We start from the raw sequence: 16,775 nt of genomic DNA on the forward strand, positions 1-16,775 counted from the left end.
CTGTGAATTGTTCTTTGTGTGTCACAGGAAAGACCAGCAAGAGAGGGTGGGTGGGTACCAGATACAAAATGCACCCGTGGCATGGCTCCATTTAGAGGAAATGTCCAGGAGGGACAAATCCAAAGAAACAGAGAGTAGATTCATGGTTGACCAGAGGATGGCAGGAGAAGAAAGTGGAATGACTCAGTTTGCCATTTCTGCTATGACAAGGAACCAGAGTCTGCTTGGCTTAAACAACAAGCATTTATTATCTCACAGTTTCAGAGGCTAGAAGTCCAAATCAAGGTATCAGCAAGCAATATTTCTCTGAAGTGTGCAGACTTCTGGAGTTGGCTTGCTGGCAATCTGTACTTTAATCTTTGCCTCCATCACATTTCCCTCTGTCTCCTTTCTCCTCCTCACCCATATCACTGCATCCAAATGTCCTCTACTTATAAGGACACCAGTTGAATCACAATAAGATGACCCTAATCTGGGTTGACCTCATTTTAACTAATAATATATTCAAAAATCCTATTTACATTTGGGTTCACAACCCTGGCCCTAAGGATTAGAACTGAAACATGTCTTTATGTAGACATGATTCAATCCATAACAGAGGGGAACAAAAGCTCTGGAATCCAGAGTCCACAGGTTATCAGGGAGAGAGGGACGTTCTCAGAAGTTTATGATGAGATGTCCTAAGAGGGGTGCTATCTTCACAGACACACTGTTCACTGGAGAAGAACATATAGCAGTACTCACCCCTGTCTAGCTGTAGAGTGTAGGATTCTGAGGCAGGTGGCAACTATATTGAGTCACAAAGGACATGGAATATTTAAAAGTGTTTGCATGGTATAAGGAGAAGGGCAGGCCCAGAGGTGAGGGACTTGGCTCACATCCTGTCAACCCCAGAGCTACTCTGAGCATCGGGGAGGCTTGCGGGGCTTCAGCTCCCTCACTGTGGAAGGGGTTCTGGTGGGTTGATTTCCCACATGGCAGGTCCCCTGAGAAGACTTTCTCTTGATAGATCACAGAGTGCAGAAGACGGAGTGGACCCCTGCCTGGGGTCCTAGGCAGGAAGCAGGGCCTGGAGATCTATGGAGTTCACACATGGATGCATCAGGAGGATGTTGGGGTGACCATCATCAGGAGATGACTGGTACAAAGCATTGTAGAGGCACTATAAGCTGTGTGTTACTGGGTAGGTCCCTGCTCCTTTCTGGGCCTCAGCATCCTCATTGGCGTTAGGCTCAAGAATGCCATAGTCCTACTCCAGTGCACTGCACTGTGACTGCTAACTCACCCACCAAATATCAGGTGTCCTAACGTGCTGATTCCTTGGGTAACCAAGTGAAGGAACTGTGCTTCTTGCATATTTTATACAAAAGACAAGAGCAATAAGTCCCCATTAGTGTTTTGGAAATGCTGAGCTGATTGTAAATGAGATTAAATTGGGATCTAAGCTTTGACCAATTGGGCTAAGTCTTCCAAAAAAATAACTTTATTAAAGTTGATATAATTTGGAGAGAAGATATTGGTAATTTTTTTGGAATAAGACTGACTTTATTACTTGTTCATGGACTTTGAAATAAATGCTTGTAATGTGATCCATCAAATCATATGTCAGAGAAATATAGTCCTAAAATCCATGTTGCTTGCTACTACCACAGTCAAAAGGAAAGTTTGCTGCAAATAAAGATCAGTGTCGTTGCACTCTCTCAGCATAATAAATGTCCTATATTTGACTTATCATGAAGCATTGTTTTCAACCTAACAGGATGTGTTAGTTAGATTCAGTTGTCAACTTGGCCAGGTGAGCATACCTAATCTTGTTGCTGCAGACATAAGCCAATGGTACGTGAACGTCATCTGTTGCCAATTACATCTGCAGTCGACTAGGAGGCGTGTCTGCTGCAATGAGTGACATTTTACTTAATTGGCTGGTGCTTAAATGAGAGAACGCAATGTAGCACAGCCTAAGCAGCTCAGCATTCCTCATCTCAGCACTTGCAGCTCAGCACAGGCCTTTGGAGATGCAGAAAGAAGTCACCCTGGGGAAAGTTGTTGGAACCAGGGGCCTGGAGAGAAGGCCAGCAGAGACCACCCTGTGCCTTCCACATAAGAAAGAACCTCAGTGGAAAGTTAGCTGCCTTTCCTCTGAAGAACCAACAAAATAAATCCCCTTTTATTAAAAGCCAATCCGTCTCTGGTGTGTTGCATTCCGGCAGCTAGCAAACTAGAACAGATTTGGTACCAGGAATGGGGTGCTGCTGCTGCAGTTTGCAAATACCAAACATGTTGGAACGGCTTTTTAAATGGATTAGGGGAAGATTCTGGAAGAGTTATGAGAAGCTTGATAGAGAAGGCCTAGAATGCTTTGAAGAGACGGTTGGTAGAAATGTAGACTCTGAAGATACCTCTGATGAGGCCTTAGACAGAAATGAGGCACATGTTATTGCAATCTGGAAGGAAGGCGATCCTTGTTTTAAAATGGCAAATAATCTGGCAAAGTTGACTAGGGGCTTTGGCTAGAAGACAGATTGTAAAAGCCATGAACTTGGATATTTAGCAGAAGAGATCTGCAAATTAAATGTTGAAAGTGTAGCCTGGTTTCTCCTTACAGCTTACAGTGAAATGCGACAGGAGAGAGATAAGCTGAAAACTGAACTCTTGAGTAAAAAGAAACCAGAAATTGAGGTCCTGAAAAATTCTGGGCCTCCAGAAAGGGAGATCCCAGAGAGTAGAGCCCTGTGTGAGGATTTAACCAAATGTGAAACCTGTCAGCCATTTCAGAGAAAGCCAGGATTGGACATGGAGTTATCCAGGAAGGATTTGTGGAAACTCCTTATGTCTGATGGGCATGATCCAAGGCTACTCCATAGAAAGCCAACGAGAGTGCTGTGGGACCTGTATAAACAGAGCTGCTGCCAGGCTGGACTGGGGGGTTCAGAGAAGGGACACATTGGAGGAAAAATAACTTTAGAGGCAAAACCATGGAGGCTGGAGTCTGAAGTCAAAAAGCCTCAGGCCAGGAGAGTGGACCCACCCAAGCCCGTGGAGAGGGTGAGTTTGCCCCAAAGGCAGAGGATGGGCTTTCCACCTCGTTGCAGTGGAAGAGTCATGCCGCCTCAGGCCTTGGAGAGGGTGAAGCACATTCCTCGGGGTTTGGGGAGAGCCTGGCTGCCACCACATGGAGGGGTTGAGTGTGTGCCCTGGAGATGGCAGAGAGCCACGGTGCAGCCCCGATGCTTGGAGAAGGTGGAGCCTAGAAAAAGGTGTCCCCCCAATATTGCCCAAGGTTGTATTCAGAGAGAGGCAGGCCTCTGCATAGGCCCTTGGAAAGGGTGGGACTGCCACTTTCTAAAGCCCTGAGGATAAATGACTCTCAGACTTTGAAATCTAATGGACTTTGCCCTGCAGGTTTTTGAAATTGTATGGGTCCAGTGATCCCTGTGTTCCTTCCTCCGTATGGAAATGTGTATATGTATTGTATGAATGTTCCTCCTTTGTATGTTGGCAGCAAATAACTTGTTACGAGTTTTCAAAGGTCCAGAGCAAATGGAGAGAATTTTGCCTTAGGACAGACCATGCCTGTAACTGACTTGATGAGATTTTATACTGTCTCTAATTTTGTACTTCGTTGTATTGCTACTGAAAGGTTTAAGGATTCTGATGTTGTTATGAAATTAATGTATTTTGTATATGGATAAAACATGTCTTTTTTAGGGGCCAGAGGGCGGAATGTGCTGGTTTGAAAGGAAGTTTGCCCCCTAAGAAAATCCATGTTTTGATATAAATCCCATTTCATAAAGGTAGAATAATCCCTACTCAATATTGTATATTTGAAACTGTAATGAGATCATCTCCCTGGTTGATGTGATTTAGTCAAGAATGGTTGTTAAACTGGATTAGGGGATGACATGTCTCCACCCATTTGAGTGGGTTTTGATTAGTTTACTGGAGTCCTATAAAAGAGGAAACATTTTGGAGAGAGAGATTCAGAGAAAGCAGAGAATGCTGCAGCACTACAAAGCAGAGAGTCCACCAGCCAGCGATCTTTGAAGATGAAGAAGGAAAACGCCTCCTGGGGAGCTTCATGAAACTGGAAGCCAGGAGAGGAAGCTAGCAGATGTTGCCGTATTTGCCATGTGCCCTTCCAGGCAAGAGAGAAGCCCTGACTGTGCTCGCCATGTGCCTTCTCTCTTGAGAGAGAAACCCTAACTTCATTGGCCTTCTTAAACCAAGGTATCTTTCCCTGGATACCTTTGATTGGACATTTCTATAGACTTGTTTTAATTGGGGCATTTTCTCAGCCTTAGAACTGTAAACTAGCAACTCATTAAATTTCCCTTGTTAAAAGCCATTCTGTTTCTGGTATATTGCATTCCAGCAGCTAGCAAACTAGAACACAGGATAACTCTGGGGCAGGTGAATAAGCACGTATTGCTAACTCAAGAAAAAGAACCCGAATATGCTGCATTTTGTTTCTTAAGCTTTTACAGGTAGCACATTGTTGAGCCTTTATCATTTGGTTAGATACATGCTTTCTGGATCCAAATAGATCTTTAAAAGAAATTTTACAGTTATTCTTGTAAGAATATGGTATATATATATTTTTAACTTACTGCAGTATGTGGTTCAAAGATTACCCTATATTACACTTTACCCAAATAGACCTGAGGAAAAGGATACTGTTTAGAAGCAGACAATAATGCTCAAATCCTTTCTGTTCATGCTGCTTTCTTAATTTTCTCCATGCCATCAAGAAGTTAGATAACATTTCTAAATTAAAACTTTAAAATCAATGCATTTCAGTGTTTCCAACACTGACCTCACAAAATTACCACTGAGTATGCAGCATGACCCTATAAACATTGGGGACATCGGGCAGCCCAGCCACCGTGGTCACTCTGAAGAGCCTGTCTTCAAATTTCCTCATTCCCCAGTCCTCGCCCTGAACTGAACTCACAGAGAGTGGTCTTGATTGACAGAAGATAAACTGGTGAAGAAAGCTAAAGACTGAGATACTGAGCATCTGTTGTTATGTTTCTGCTTAGCTGGGTCCTTTCAAATTTGTTTTACAGCTCACTAGGTTTAGAAGTAGTTTACACTATTTTTACAATAAATTCATGGAAAAAAAAGGAAAGGATGACACTCAAAGGGTTTCCTATTGAACACAGTGAATTTTGTCCAGAATTACTGACCCTGCTCTCTTAAGTGCTGAGTGAATGCAGTGTGCTGAGCTGTGGCCTGGCAGAGACGTGGGGATGGTGGGTGTTTCTTCCTCTAGTGAATTGTCTGGAGTCCATGAGCCCCACTCCTTCTGGGGTCCCTCTGTCAGATATTAACTTGTTCTACTTAAGCTGCTTTACAGAGGATGCCCTGGCTTATAGAAGAATATTTTAGGCCAGAGATGGTGAATGAACCAATGGCCTCTTTGGATTCTATTCCATTTCCCAAAATATTGTAATGCAGGGCCCTAGGCTGTCATTTACAGGTAGTGAAACTGAGTTTCTGAGGGGGGAAGGGACCAGGTTGAGTGGTGAGGGAGGATCAGGGTCAGCTCTCTGCTCTCAGGGTTCCTGAGGACCCCTACTCAGGCTGGCCCTTGGTACCGTTCTTGGGAGGAATGGGGTGGGTCCCTCTCCTTACAACTCTGAGTGGCAGTCTGGATGTGGAGACTACAGAGCAGTGCTGGGTAGAGTGGAAGGTGGGGTGACCCTGAGCCTCTGTAGTCCAGACTCTGACCAATGTCCTTTGCCTTCAAGCATGACTGGGGCTGACTGTAACACTTTGGGTCAGCCCCAAAGAAGGGGCAGTGAATTTCCCTCTTGCTGTGCATCCAGGATATCACCCCAGGTAAGAAGTCAAGGGTTGGGGTGACTAGCCACAATAGCCCCACCTCTGACCCAACCTGAAGGTCCTGGATCCAGGCCCATGTGAACAAATCCCAGTGGGAGGACATGCCCTGCAGAGTTAGATGGCATATGGGGGAGAAGGGGTGCTTATTTAACAAGTATATTCTTCCCTACTTCTCAAATTTAAAAATATTTGATTAAACTGATAAAATTGATCCAATTGTGACAATTACTTAACTCATTATGTAAATTGGGAGATGTAAAATTCTGTGACTGAGAATTGTCAGTTATTCATTAACAAAGTGACAAATCCTATAAATTAGCAGTGAAATTTCCTTCACTGTCTCCACCTGAGGGGTCCTGAGTGCATGCACAAAGTCCTTTCTGATATTTGCACCATGAAGAGTCAGGCAGAGCTACCATTTCTCAAAGACCCATCTCTCCCTTCTCTCATCCTTCCTTACCTTCCTTCCTATATTGACTCCTTTTCTTTTGAAAATTATGGGGGCGTGTTATATATAATCCAATCAAGAAAACATAAAAGAGAAAAACATAACCCACCGATCTTTGCACAAACTGGAAAGATTCCATTTTCGGCATTAATCACAGGAACCACCAACCAGCCATCCTCCTGCCCTTGTACGGAGATGGAAGAATAGAAAGCTGAGAGATAGAATGGGTATTTGGAAAGGTTAAGGTAGATGGATATAGCAATGGCCAGCTGCTGAGCTGAGCAAATATATCTGTGTAAAATGCTGTTGTGAGATATATGCTACTTTTCAATGAAACATAAATTTCCTCTTATCTGGACCTCACTGAAGATAAGGCCCCCTAACAGTCCCCTGACTCCTGTATGATTTTATTACTGTCCTGTGAGCCTGACCTTGTACCTATTTCTCTGAGAAGCTGAGTCATTTGACCAGGGCAGACTGGGATAGCCATTCACCCTTCAAGTTTCCAAAGAACACTGTGGGCACTGTGAACACACAGCCCTTTCCTGTAAGGACAATTGCAGTGCTTCATCTGTGAAATAAATTCCCCACTTCACTTATGGTTCCTCTACTTCAGAGATACCCAATTCTTCATATGTCAGATGGCTTTGTCCTATTGCCAAGTGTCTTTTCTGCAATTGCTCTAATTTGTTTGGCTTTATTGTTTGTCTGTCTCACTGCAATTTCCCCAAACTTTTCCTCCAGCCTGTTAATTTGCTTCCAGCTATTCTATTATGGTATACATTTATGTATTAGTTTCATAGTAGTCCTGCATTAGTCCTCATAGGTAATCACAATTTCTGTTTCATTGACAGGTTGCAAAGATACTTCAAGCAGAGTTACCATGAGAGTATGATTCATTTCTTTTTGCACTTTTTTAGTGCTGAGACCTTTGGGGGTGGGAGATATTTTGGGAGAAGCCCTGCTCTCTTGAGCAATTTTTGTGGGAAGGCTTGAATCACTCTCTTGGAGAATATGTGTGTATTTTTTTTGTATGTAGTTTTACATATGCCTCCCCATGTGGTGGCATTTTCTCTGTCATGCTAGGCTCCCTGAGGACACTCAGTCTTTCTTCATCCTGGGAAAGTCTTAGGCACTGACCTCAACACCTTTTCCTCTCTCATCTTCTCCAAAACTCTGATCATACTCATCCTGGAGACTAATGTCATATAATAATGTATACATGTTTCAAAACACTGAAAAATGTAGAGCATAATAAAAAGCAAATTATGATCCTATGAGTACCCCACAGAATCCTGTGTATACCCCAGAAAAACATGTTTTACAGTTAATCCATTCCTTTGGGCATGAACCCATTAAGTAGAACCTTTTGATGAAGGTTCTTCACTTAAGGTGTGACTCTTCTCAATCAGGATGATTCTTAATCCTATTACTCACAGAACGATTAGAGTCCTTCATACACAGAATGAATACAGGGAAAAAGAAAAAAGCAACAGTATAAGAAGGTGAAAGCAAGTGACCCAGAAGAGAAGGGAGAGAAAATCAAGCACCACCATGTGCCTTGCCAAGTGGGAAGAAAGGACTACCTTGATGATGCTTTGATTGGGGCACTCTCTGGCCTCAAAATATAAGCTAATGAATTCTCCTTGTTTAAGCCAAACCATTTATGGTATCCATCTTGAGCAGCTTAAGAAACTAAAACAAATCACAATCTCCCTACAAAGATCTCATCATATTTTCAAATTTGGTTCCACTATTTTTAGAGAAATAAATCTCTCTATATACCATAGATGACCCCATTTCCCCCTTCAATCACTGAGCTAACCATTCTCTTTGATTTGGTGTTCATCTTTTCCAGGCATTTTATTATTGTTATAAGATCATTCTTTTGTTTAAAATGTATAAGCAATAAGACAATGACACACACAGCCAAGGAACTGTATTTTGCCTTCTTTATCAGTGTTGTCAAGGCAATTGATGTCTCCTGTGTGTCCACATGCATCACCCTCCCTTGCACAGTAACAACCATCCTAAATTTATCCTTGTGTCCATGTTTAAGGATTTCTGTATGGTATATATCTAGGAATTTGTGTTAGTTAGATTCAGTTGTCAACTTGGCCAGGTGAGCATACCTAGTCTTGTTGCTGTGGACAAAAGCCAATGGTACGTGAACCTCATCTGTTGCTAATTACATCTGCAGTTGGCTAGGAGGCATGTCTGCTGCAATAAGTGATGTTTGACTTAATTGGCTGGTGCTTAAATGAGAGAACGCAATGTAGCACAGTTTAAGCAGCTCGGCATTCCTCATCTCAGCACTTGCAGCTCAGCCCAGGCCTTTGGAGATACAGAAAGAAGTCACCCCAGGGAAAGTTGTTGGAACCCAGGGGCCTGGAGAGAAGACCAGCAGAGACCACCCTGTGCCTTCCACATAAGAAAGAACCTCAGTGGAAAGTTAGCTGCCATTCCTCTGAAGAACCAACAAAATAAATCCCCTTTTATTAAAAGCCAATCCGTCTCTGGTGTGTTGCATTCTGGCAGCCAGCAAACTAGAACAGATTTGGTACCGGAGAGTGGGGTGCTGCTGCAGTTTGCAAATACCAGATATGTTGGAACAGTTTTTGGATGGCTAAAGGGAAGATTTTGGAGGAACTGTGAAGAGAATGATGGAGAAGTCCTGGAGGGTTTGAAGAGACTGTTGGCGTAAATGGAACTACTACCAATCTTGACAGAGGAGGACACAAAAGGGAGAAAATTGGAGTTTGCAGAGTGAGAACCATGGAAGCTCAGGTCTGAAGCCAAGAAACCTCAGCCAGGAGAGTGGACCCACCCATATACAGGGAGAGGGTGAGTTTACCCTGAAGGGGGAGGATGAGTCTCCTCTCTCATTGCAGTGGAATAGTTGTGCATCCTCGGGCCTTGCAAAAGGTGTAGCACGCTCCTTGGGGGACTGGGAGAGCCTGGCTGCCAGCATGTGGAGGGGTTGAGCGTGTGCCCCAGAAATGGCAGACAGCTCAGGGGTGGCCCTGATGCCTGGAGAGAGTGGAGCCCAGAGGTGGTCTCCTCGATGTTCCCCGAGGTTGATTTGGAAAGAGGCGGGCCACTGCATAGGCCCTTGGAAGGGGTGGGACTGCCACTTTCTAAAGCCGAAGGATAAATGACTTTCAGACTTTGAGATCCCACGGCGCTTGCCCTGCAGGTTTTACATCTGTGTTTCTTCCAATTTCTCCCTATGGAAATGACAATCTGTATACTGTGAATATCCTCCTTTGCTTATTGGCACCAGACTTGTTTTGAGATTCACAGGTCCACAGCAAGAGAATTTTTTACATCTGTGTAAGGTGACGCTTGAAGTTGCCAAGTTGACAAGGGGTGGACATGTGTTAGATTCAGTTGTCAACTTGGCCAGGTGAGTATACCTAGTCTTGTTGCTGCGAACATAAGCCAATGGTATGTGAACCTCATCTGTTGCTAATTACATCTACAGTCGGCTGGGAGGCGTGTCTGCTGCAATGAGTGATGTTTGACTTAATTGACTGGTGCTTAAATGAGAGATCACAATGTAGCACAGTTTAAGCAGCTCGGCATTCCTCATCTCAGCACTTGCAGCTCAGCCCAGGCCTTTGGAGATACAGAAAGAAGTCACCCCGGGGAAAGTTGTTGGAACCCAGGGGCCTGGAGAGAAGACCAGCAGAGACCATTCTTGTGCCTTCCGCGAGTGGAAAGTTAGCTGCCTTTCCTCTGAAGAACCAACAAAATAAATCCCCTTTTATTAAAAGCCAATCCATCTCTGGTGTGTTGCATTCCGGCAGCCAGCAAACTAGAACAGAATTGAAGTGGTAGGATGCAATATGTGCATATTTTACTAAATATTGTCAAACTGCTTCCTAGAGTAGTTATGCTGACTTATATTTAATTTACCATTGAGATCACATTGAATGGTACACTTTAGACTAGTTTATTGCACATAAATGACACCTTGATGAAGTTCATTAAATTATTAACATAACAATGAATAACAATTTGTTTCTCCCTATACTCATCAGTATTTGGTAAGATCAGATCTATTGCCAAATATGTTATCAATTTATGATAACCTATTTTCCACTTCATATTTAATTTAGTTTTCCTTTTCAGCCATAAAATTTGGCACCATCTCTTGCTGGTTGGCCATTCTGTTTCCTTCCCAGGTGTTGCCTGTGCACATCCTTGGTCTCTGCTGCTCTGTTGCCCTTGCTCCCCCTCCGGGACTGGCTGGCTGTCCCAGGCTGTGCTGCTAACCATTATCCAGTGATCATAAGGGTGTTAGAAAGTTCTGGACCCTAATTTTTCTAGAATAAACTACATGAGGAATGTGAATATCTTCTCTCCTCTGAGGCTTGTCGTTACATTTTGTTGGTGGCATACCTATAGGTAGGATAAGCTTTTCTGCTACCCTCATAAGCTTCACAAGAGCAACGCTCAAGATCAAGGCCTTGGCCTATTGATTTGGGTGCCCTGAATGTTTGACACAGTATCAGAGGTTTCCCCAGTGTTAAAGTTTAATAGTTCCATATGTTTTTTCCCATTCCTCATTGGACTTTGCCAATACTTTCTGATTATCTGCTTAATATATTCTAGAATGTATCCAGGCACTACATTAAGCTGTTCAGGGTTAAAGGCCCTCACTCTTATTCTGGCCTCCCTGTGTTTTGATTATATAAATGAGCTACCCAGACAGGTTGACTTAGATTATATTATACAGAAAATTTAGTTTCCAGACAAAATAAACCTTTCTTCCTTTGGTCTCACAGAGTTGGTGAGGTTATAAAATGTAGACAATGTCTTCCTTATCCCTGGGTTGTACAGACCTTTGTGTCCCCCTAATCAACACTACAATATAAATAAATTCTTGCATGAATTACTTCAAAGGTATGATTCATGTACAAAGAGTGGTTAAGTTCAGGTTACAAGGGGAAAACTGCTATTGCATGCTATGGGCTATGTTAACAGGAAAACATCAGCAGTAGCACAGCAACACAAGGGTTAATTAATGGGGGAAGGAGAAGAGTTAAGGGGAGGTTTAGATTTCCTATTTGGTGAGGGTGTGCTTATTGGTTATCCAAAATTGACAATGTTAATGGACTGTGGAATTTGGACATTGTACATGATACCTAATGAATGCAGGTGACTGAAGGCAGCACTGTCTGAGAAGGAAGCAATAGTGTATACATATCCTCGAATACTGTGCTGTTACAAAAAGGAATGAAGTTGTGAGGCATGCAACATTTTGAATGAAACCTGTGGAACACTGGATAAGACAAAATAAGCCAGAAACAAAAGAGCAATTATTGTATGGTCTCCTTTAGAAAATGCTTATAAGAAAACAGGGACTTAGATTGTAAGCTCTTACTGCAGCCACATTTAGTCCAGAGTGGTAATTACTATTTCTGGATTTTGAGCTGCTGTTTTATATATATATAAAACAGGTATTTAGAGATAAGAACAAAACCACTCAAGTTAGGATTAAGGTAATTCAGAATTTAGGTCTATGTAAACCCTTTCAATCATGTTTACCTTCAATATGGTAACATTATTTGTAGACCCACTGGAGAACTGCCTTCACTTCTATCTATTCCCTTACATTTAAATTCAACCTCATTAAAAGCCACTCACCAATCTCTAGCTTCTATGTATCTCTAAGTTCCCTATATTCTGTATTATAAGCTTTATCTTTAAAATGGTCATAAAAGTGGAGTCATACAGTATCTGTCCTTTTGTGTCTGGTTTATTTCACTCAGCATTATGTCCTCAAGGCTTATCCATCTTAGTCATGTACTTCAGGACATCATTTCATCTTATTGCTGCACAATATTCCATCACATGTATATACCACATTTTGTTAATCCACTCATCTGTTTATGGGCATTTGTATTGTTTTCATCTTTTGGTGATTGTGAATAATGCTTCTATGAACATTAGGGTCCAAATGTCTGTTTGTTTCACTGCTTTCAGCTCTTCTGGGTATATACCAAGTAGTGCTATTGCTGGGTGTCATGGTCAGGTTCATGGGTCAACTTGGCCAGGCGGTGGTTTCCAGTCATCTGGTTGGGCAAGCGCTGGCCTGTCTGTTGCTAGGAAGACATTTCACGGACTTAAATCATGATTATGTTGGCTGCATCCACAGATGATTGCATTTGTAATCAGCTAAAGGGAGTGTCTTCTGCACTGAGTGATGCTTAATCTAATCACTGGAAGGCCTTAGGATTCAGAAGAGACAGTCACTCTTTCTGCTTTAGCTGGCGAGCCTCTTCTGTGGAGTTCATTCAGAACCTTCATCAGAGTCACAAGCTTCATGGTCTGCCCTGTAGATTTTGGACTCTTCCATTCCCACAGTAGTCCGAGCAGCCTCTCATGAGAGTTTGTTGAGGGACTTCATCAGAGTTGCCAGCTTGTGGCCTGCCCTACAGACCTTGGACCCTTACATTCCCATGGTTGCCAGTCAGCCTCCCCTAAGAGTTCATTGAGGACCTTCATTGGAGCTGCCAGCTCACAGCCTGCCCTACAGACCTTGGACTCGACATTCCCATGGTTATGTGAGACACTTTTATAAATTTTATATCTACAGATATCCCTTGCTGATTCTGTCTCTCTAGAAAACCCTAGCTAGTGCATTGAGTCATAGGGCAACTTGATATTTAGTTTCCTAAGGGACTGCCAAACTGTACAGTGGCTGTACCATTATAATTTCCACTAGCAGTGCCCAGTTTCTCCACATCTTCTCCAGCATTTGTGGTTTCCTGTTTGTTTAATAGCAGCCATTCTTATAGGTGTGAGGTGGTATCACATTGTAGTCTTGATCTGCATTTCCTTTATAGCTAATGAGAATGAGCATTTCTTCATGTGCTTTTGAACCATCTGTATTTGCTCTTCAGAAAAATGCCTATTCATATCTTTAGCCTATTTTGTAATTGGGTTATTTGTTCTTTTGTTGTTAAGTTGTATGATTTCTTTATGTATACAGGATATCAAACCTTTGTTCAATGTGTGATTTCCATATATTTCTTCCCATTGAGTTGGCTGCCTCTTCACCTTTTTGACAGTCTTTTGAGGCAGAAAAGCATTTAATTTTGAGGAGTTTGCATTATCTATTTTTTCTTTTGTTGCTTGTGCTTTGGGTATAAGGTTTAGGAAGCTACCTCTTATTACTAGGTCTTGAAGATGTTTCCCTACATTTTCCTTTAGAAGGTTTATGGCACTGGTTCTTATATTTAGGAGTTTGATCCACTTTGAGTTAATTTTTATATAGGGTGTGTAAGTAAATTTTGCATAGGTGTAAGGTAAGGGTCTTCTTTCATTCTTTTGGCTATTGATATCCAATTCTACAAAGCCCATTTATTGAAAAGACTATTTTGTCCCATTGGGAGCCTAGACAAAAATCAGTTGACCATAGATTTTATGGTCTATTTCTGTGAGTTTTGAGCTTTGCCCAATCCTGTAAGGAACTGGGCCTGCCTGGTTTCCCTTTCAGTGAAGTGCTTGATCTAAAGAATCAACAAGAGATTAATGCCACTGTCAACCAATGTTCCCACCTCTGTGAGCTGAGAAAGAGACAGGAAGACCATGTGGGTGTGTGTACTGCCACAGCACCAGGTAAAACTCTGTAGTGTTGGTAACATCAGCAGCGAGTTGGAGAGGGGACCCGACATTTTGGAGTCTAAGCTGGAAGCATGCTGTGCTCTCAGGTGGCCAGGTGTACCCTCAACTATGACTGCTGCATCCAGGTTAGGAAGCTTGAACATGGTCCCTCAGCCCACACGTGGTTCACCCAGCCCCCTCTGAGACTTGAATTGTCTTCTGACCTTGTGTCTGATTGATATTGCCCTCTTCCACCTCAACTGCAAATGTTTTTCTTCTCCTATACACATGCTCCAGTCTAGTTCATCTGGGAGTCCCTTCCCATCCCAGTGCTTCGTGGTGCCAACACTCTTCCACACCACGGCACTTCCTCTTCAACTCCTCTGCTCACTGTGAGCTCCCATAGTGAAGGCCAGTGCAGTCTTAGCATATCTGTGGTTTTGTGCAGGGAGCAGGAGGGCTCAGCACTGTCTCAGTCAGCCAGAACCCGAACATCAGGAGGAGAGCTTGGGAGATAGTGGCCCCAGGAAAATAACCAGTATCAGTTTGGCCTGAGCAGAAGGTCACAAGTAGCAGCAGGTTTCAGGCCTTTGACCACCAATAATTGTGACAATTAGCGTTCCCATTAGGATAAAATTCCCAGTCTCCCATCCATTTCACCTCCTCAAATATCTGCTCCTGACTCCATCCAAAGTGACCAGTCCCCTGCTCTCATGCATTCTTTCTTCTCACTGCTTGCTTTTCCTTCACTGTACCTTTCATCATCTGAATGAACATTCATTTGCTTTTGGTGTATTGTCTGTCTGTCCTACAGAAATGTAAGCTTACAGGGACAGAGTGTGTCTGTTTTTTATGTCCTGGTGCTTGATCAATGATCAATGATGGAATGAATGAGTGAATGAATGAATGAGGGAATGCAGCAGCTTGCTTACCATGTGGCTCTATTGGGTGTTGTCTAACTTTGTGGCCAAAGCATCCCCTTCCCCTGGAGGGTGTGGTGATCCTGATGAAGATTGTGTCCTATTAGTCTTCCTTCCAGCCTTTCCCAAAGGAACCTATTGCCTTTCACCAAAGTGACTGTGCTCTGAGGAAAAGGAACTGATTAGGCTTTTCAGTGATACCTGGAAAATGGTTCTGAAGTGACACTAATTCCAGGAACCATAAAATGTCACTGTGTTCCATCAGTCAGAGTAGTGTTTATGGAGGTCAAATGATTAATGGAGTTTTACCTCAATTTCATCTCATAGTGGGGCCAGTGGGTACCCAAACCAACTCTGTCGTTACTACCCCAGTTTCAGAATGCATAACTGGAATAGACATATTCAGCAAATAGCAAAATCCACACATTGTTTTACTGACTTACCTGTTGAATGAAGATCATTTTGATAGGAGAGGCTAAAAGGAAGTCAATGGAACCACCATCAGATAGAAAAATAGTAAACTAAATACAATACCACACAAATAAGCAATACACCATTCCTGGAGGAATTGTAGAGAATTGTGCCACTGCCAAGGACTTAAAGGGGGTAGAAGTGGTAATTCCCACCACATGCCCATTAAGTTGTCCTATTTGGATAATGCAGAAAATGAATGGATCTTGGGTGATGACAGTGTATTATCATAAAGTTAGCCAGGTGGTGACCCCAGTTACAGCTACTATTCCAGATGTGGTATCATTGGTACTTATCTGTCCTTGTGCCAGTATCACACTGTTTTTATTACTGTGGATTTCATATGAATTTGAAGATTGGAAACTGTGACTCCTCCATTTTTTTTTCTTTTTCAAAATAGCTTTAGCTATTCTGTGTCCATAATGCTTCTATATAAATTTGATGATTGGCTTTTCCATTTCTGCAAAGGTGGTTGGTGGAATTTTGATTAGGACTGCATCGAATCTCTAAATTTATTTGTCTAGAATTTATATCCTAATGGTATGCAGTCTTCTGATCCATTAGTATGGAATGCCCTTCAATTTGTTTAGGTCTTCTTTGATTTCTTTTTGCAATATTTTGTAGTTTTCTGTGTACAAGTCCTTTACATATGTTTAGATTTGTTCCTGGATATTTTATCTTATTTCTTGCCAATGTAAAGCAATTTTTTCTCGATTTCCTCTTCATATCGTTCATTACTAGTATATAGAAAAAATATCTTGCATGTTGCTCTTGTAACCCACCACTTTTCTGAGTTTATTAGTCCTAGAAGCTTTGTTGTGGATTTTTCAGGATTTTCAGTACATAGGATTATATCATTTGAAAATAGGGAAAGTTTCACTTCTTCCATTCCAAGTTAGATACCTTTCATTTCTTTCTCTTGCCTGATTGCTCAGGCTAATTCAGTAAAATTTTAATAACAGTGGTGACAATGGAAATTCTGTCTTGTTTCTGTCTTAGAATATGATTGTGGTTGTCAGTTTTTCATATACTCCTTGATCATTTTGAAGAAGTTTCTTTTTATTCCTAGTTTAAGTGTTTCTAACAAGAAGAGGTGTGGGTCTTGTCAAATATCTTTTCTGCATCAATCAAGATGATTATGTAGTTTCTTTTTTTCTTTGTTTTGTTAATGTGATCTATTACACATACTGATTTTCTTGTGTTGAATCACAATTGCATTCCTGGGATAAATCCCATGTGAGCATTTTGCTAATATTTCACTGATGATTTTTGCACACATATTCATAAGGGATATTGGCCTGCAACTTTCTTTTCTTGTGCTATCATTATCTGGTTTAGGTTTTAGGGTGATGATGGCCTCATAGAATGAGTTATGGAGTGTTATATATTCTTCAATTTTGTGGTGTTAATTATTATTGGAATGTGTGGTAAAATCCACCAGTGAATCCATCCGGTCCTGGGCTTTTCTTTTTAATGGA

The 16,775-nt window shown here is 42.1% G+C and overlaps 1 protein-coding gene across 1 annotated transcript in view; it reads left to right on the top strand.

The window, feature by feature from the left end:
- Positions 1-562: 562 nt before the first annotated feature.
- Positions 563-16,775, top strand: part of LOC143655216 (ret finger protein-like 3) — a 37,391-nt gene continuing 21,178 nt past the window's right edge. Inside the window, exons 1-2 of the mRNA XM_077126661.1 lie at positions 563-860; positions 1,010-1,183. The gene's annotated coding sequence lies outside the window, so the exon portion shown is untranslated. The remainder of the gene's footprint in view (positions 861-1,009; positions 1,184-16,775) is intronic.

Source organism: Tamandua tetradactyla, chromosome 14 (assembly GCF_023851605.1).
Source record: "Tamandua tetradactyla isolate mTamTet1 chromosome 14, mTamTet1.pri, whole genome shotgun sequence".
Lineage (NCBI taxonomy): Eukaryota > Metazoa > Chordata > Mammalia > Pilosa > Myrmecophagidae > Tamandua > Tamandua tetradactyla.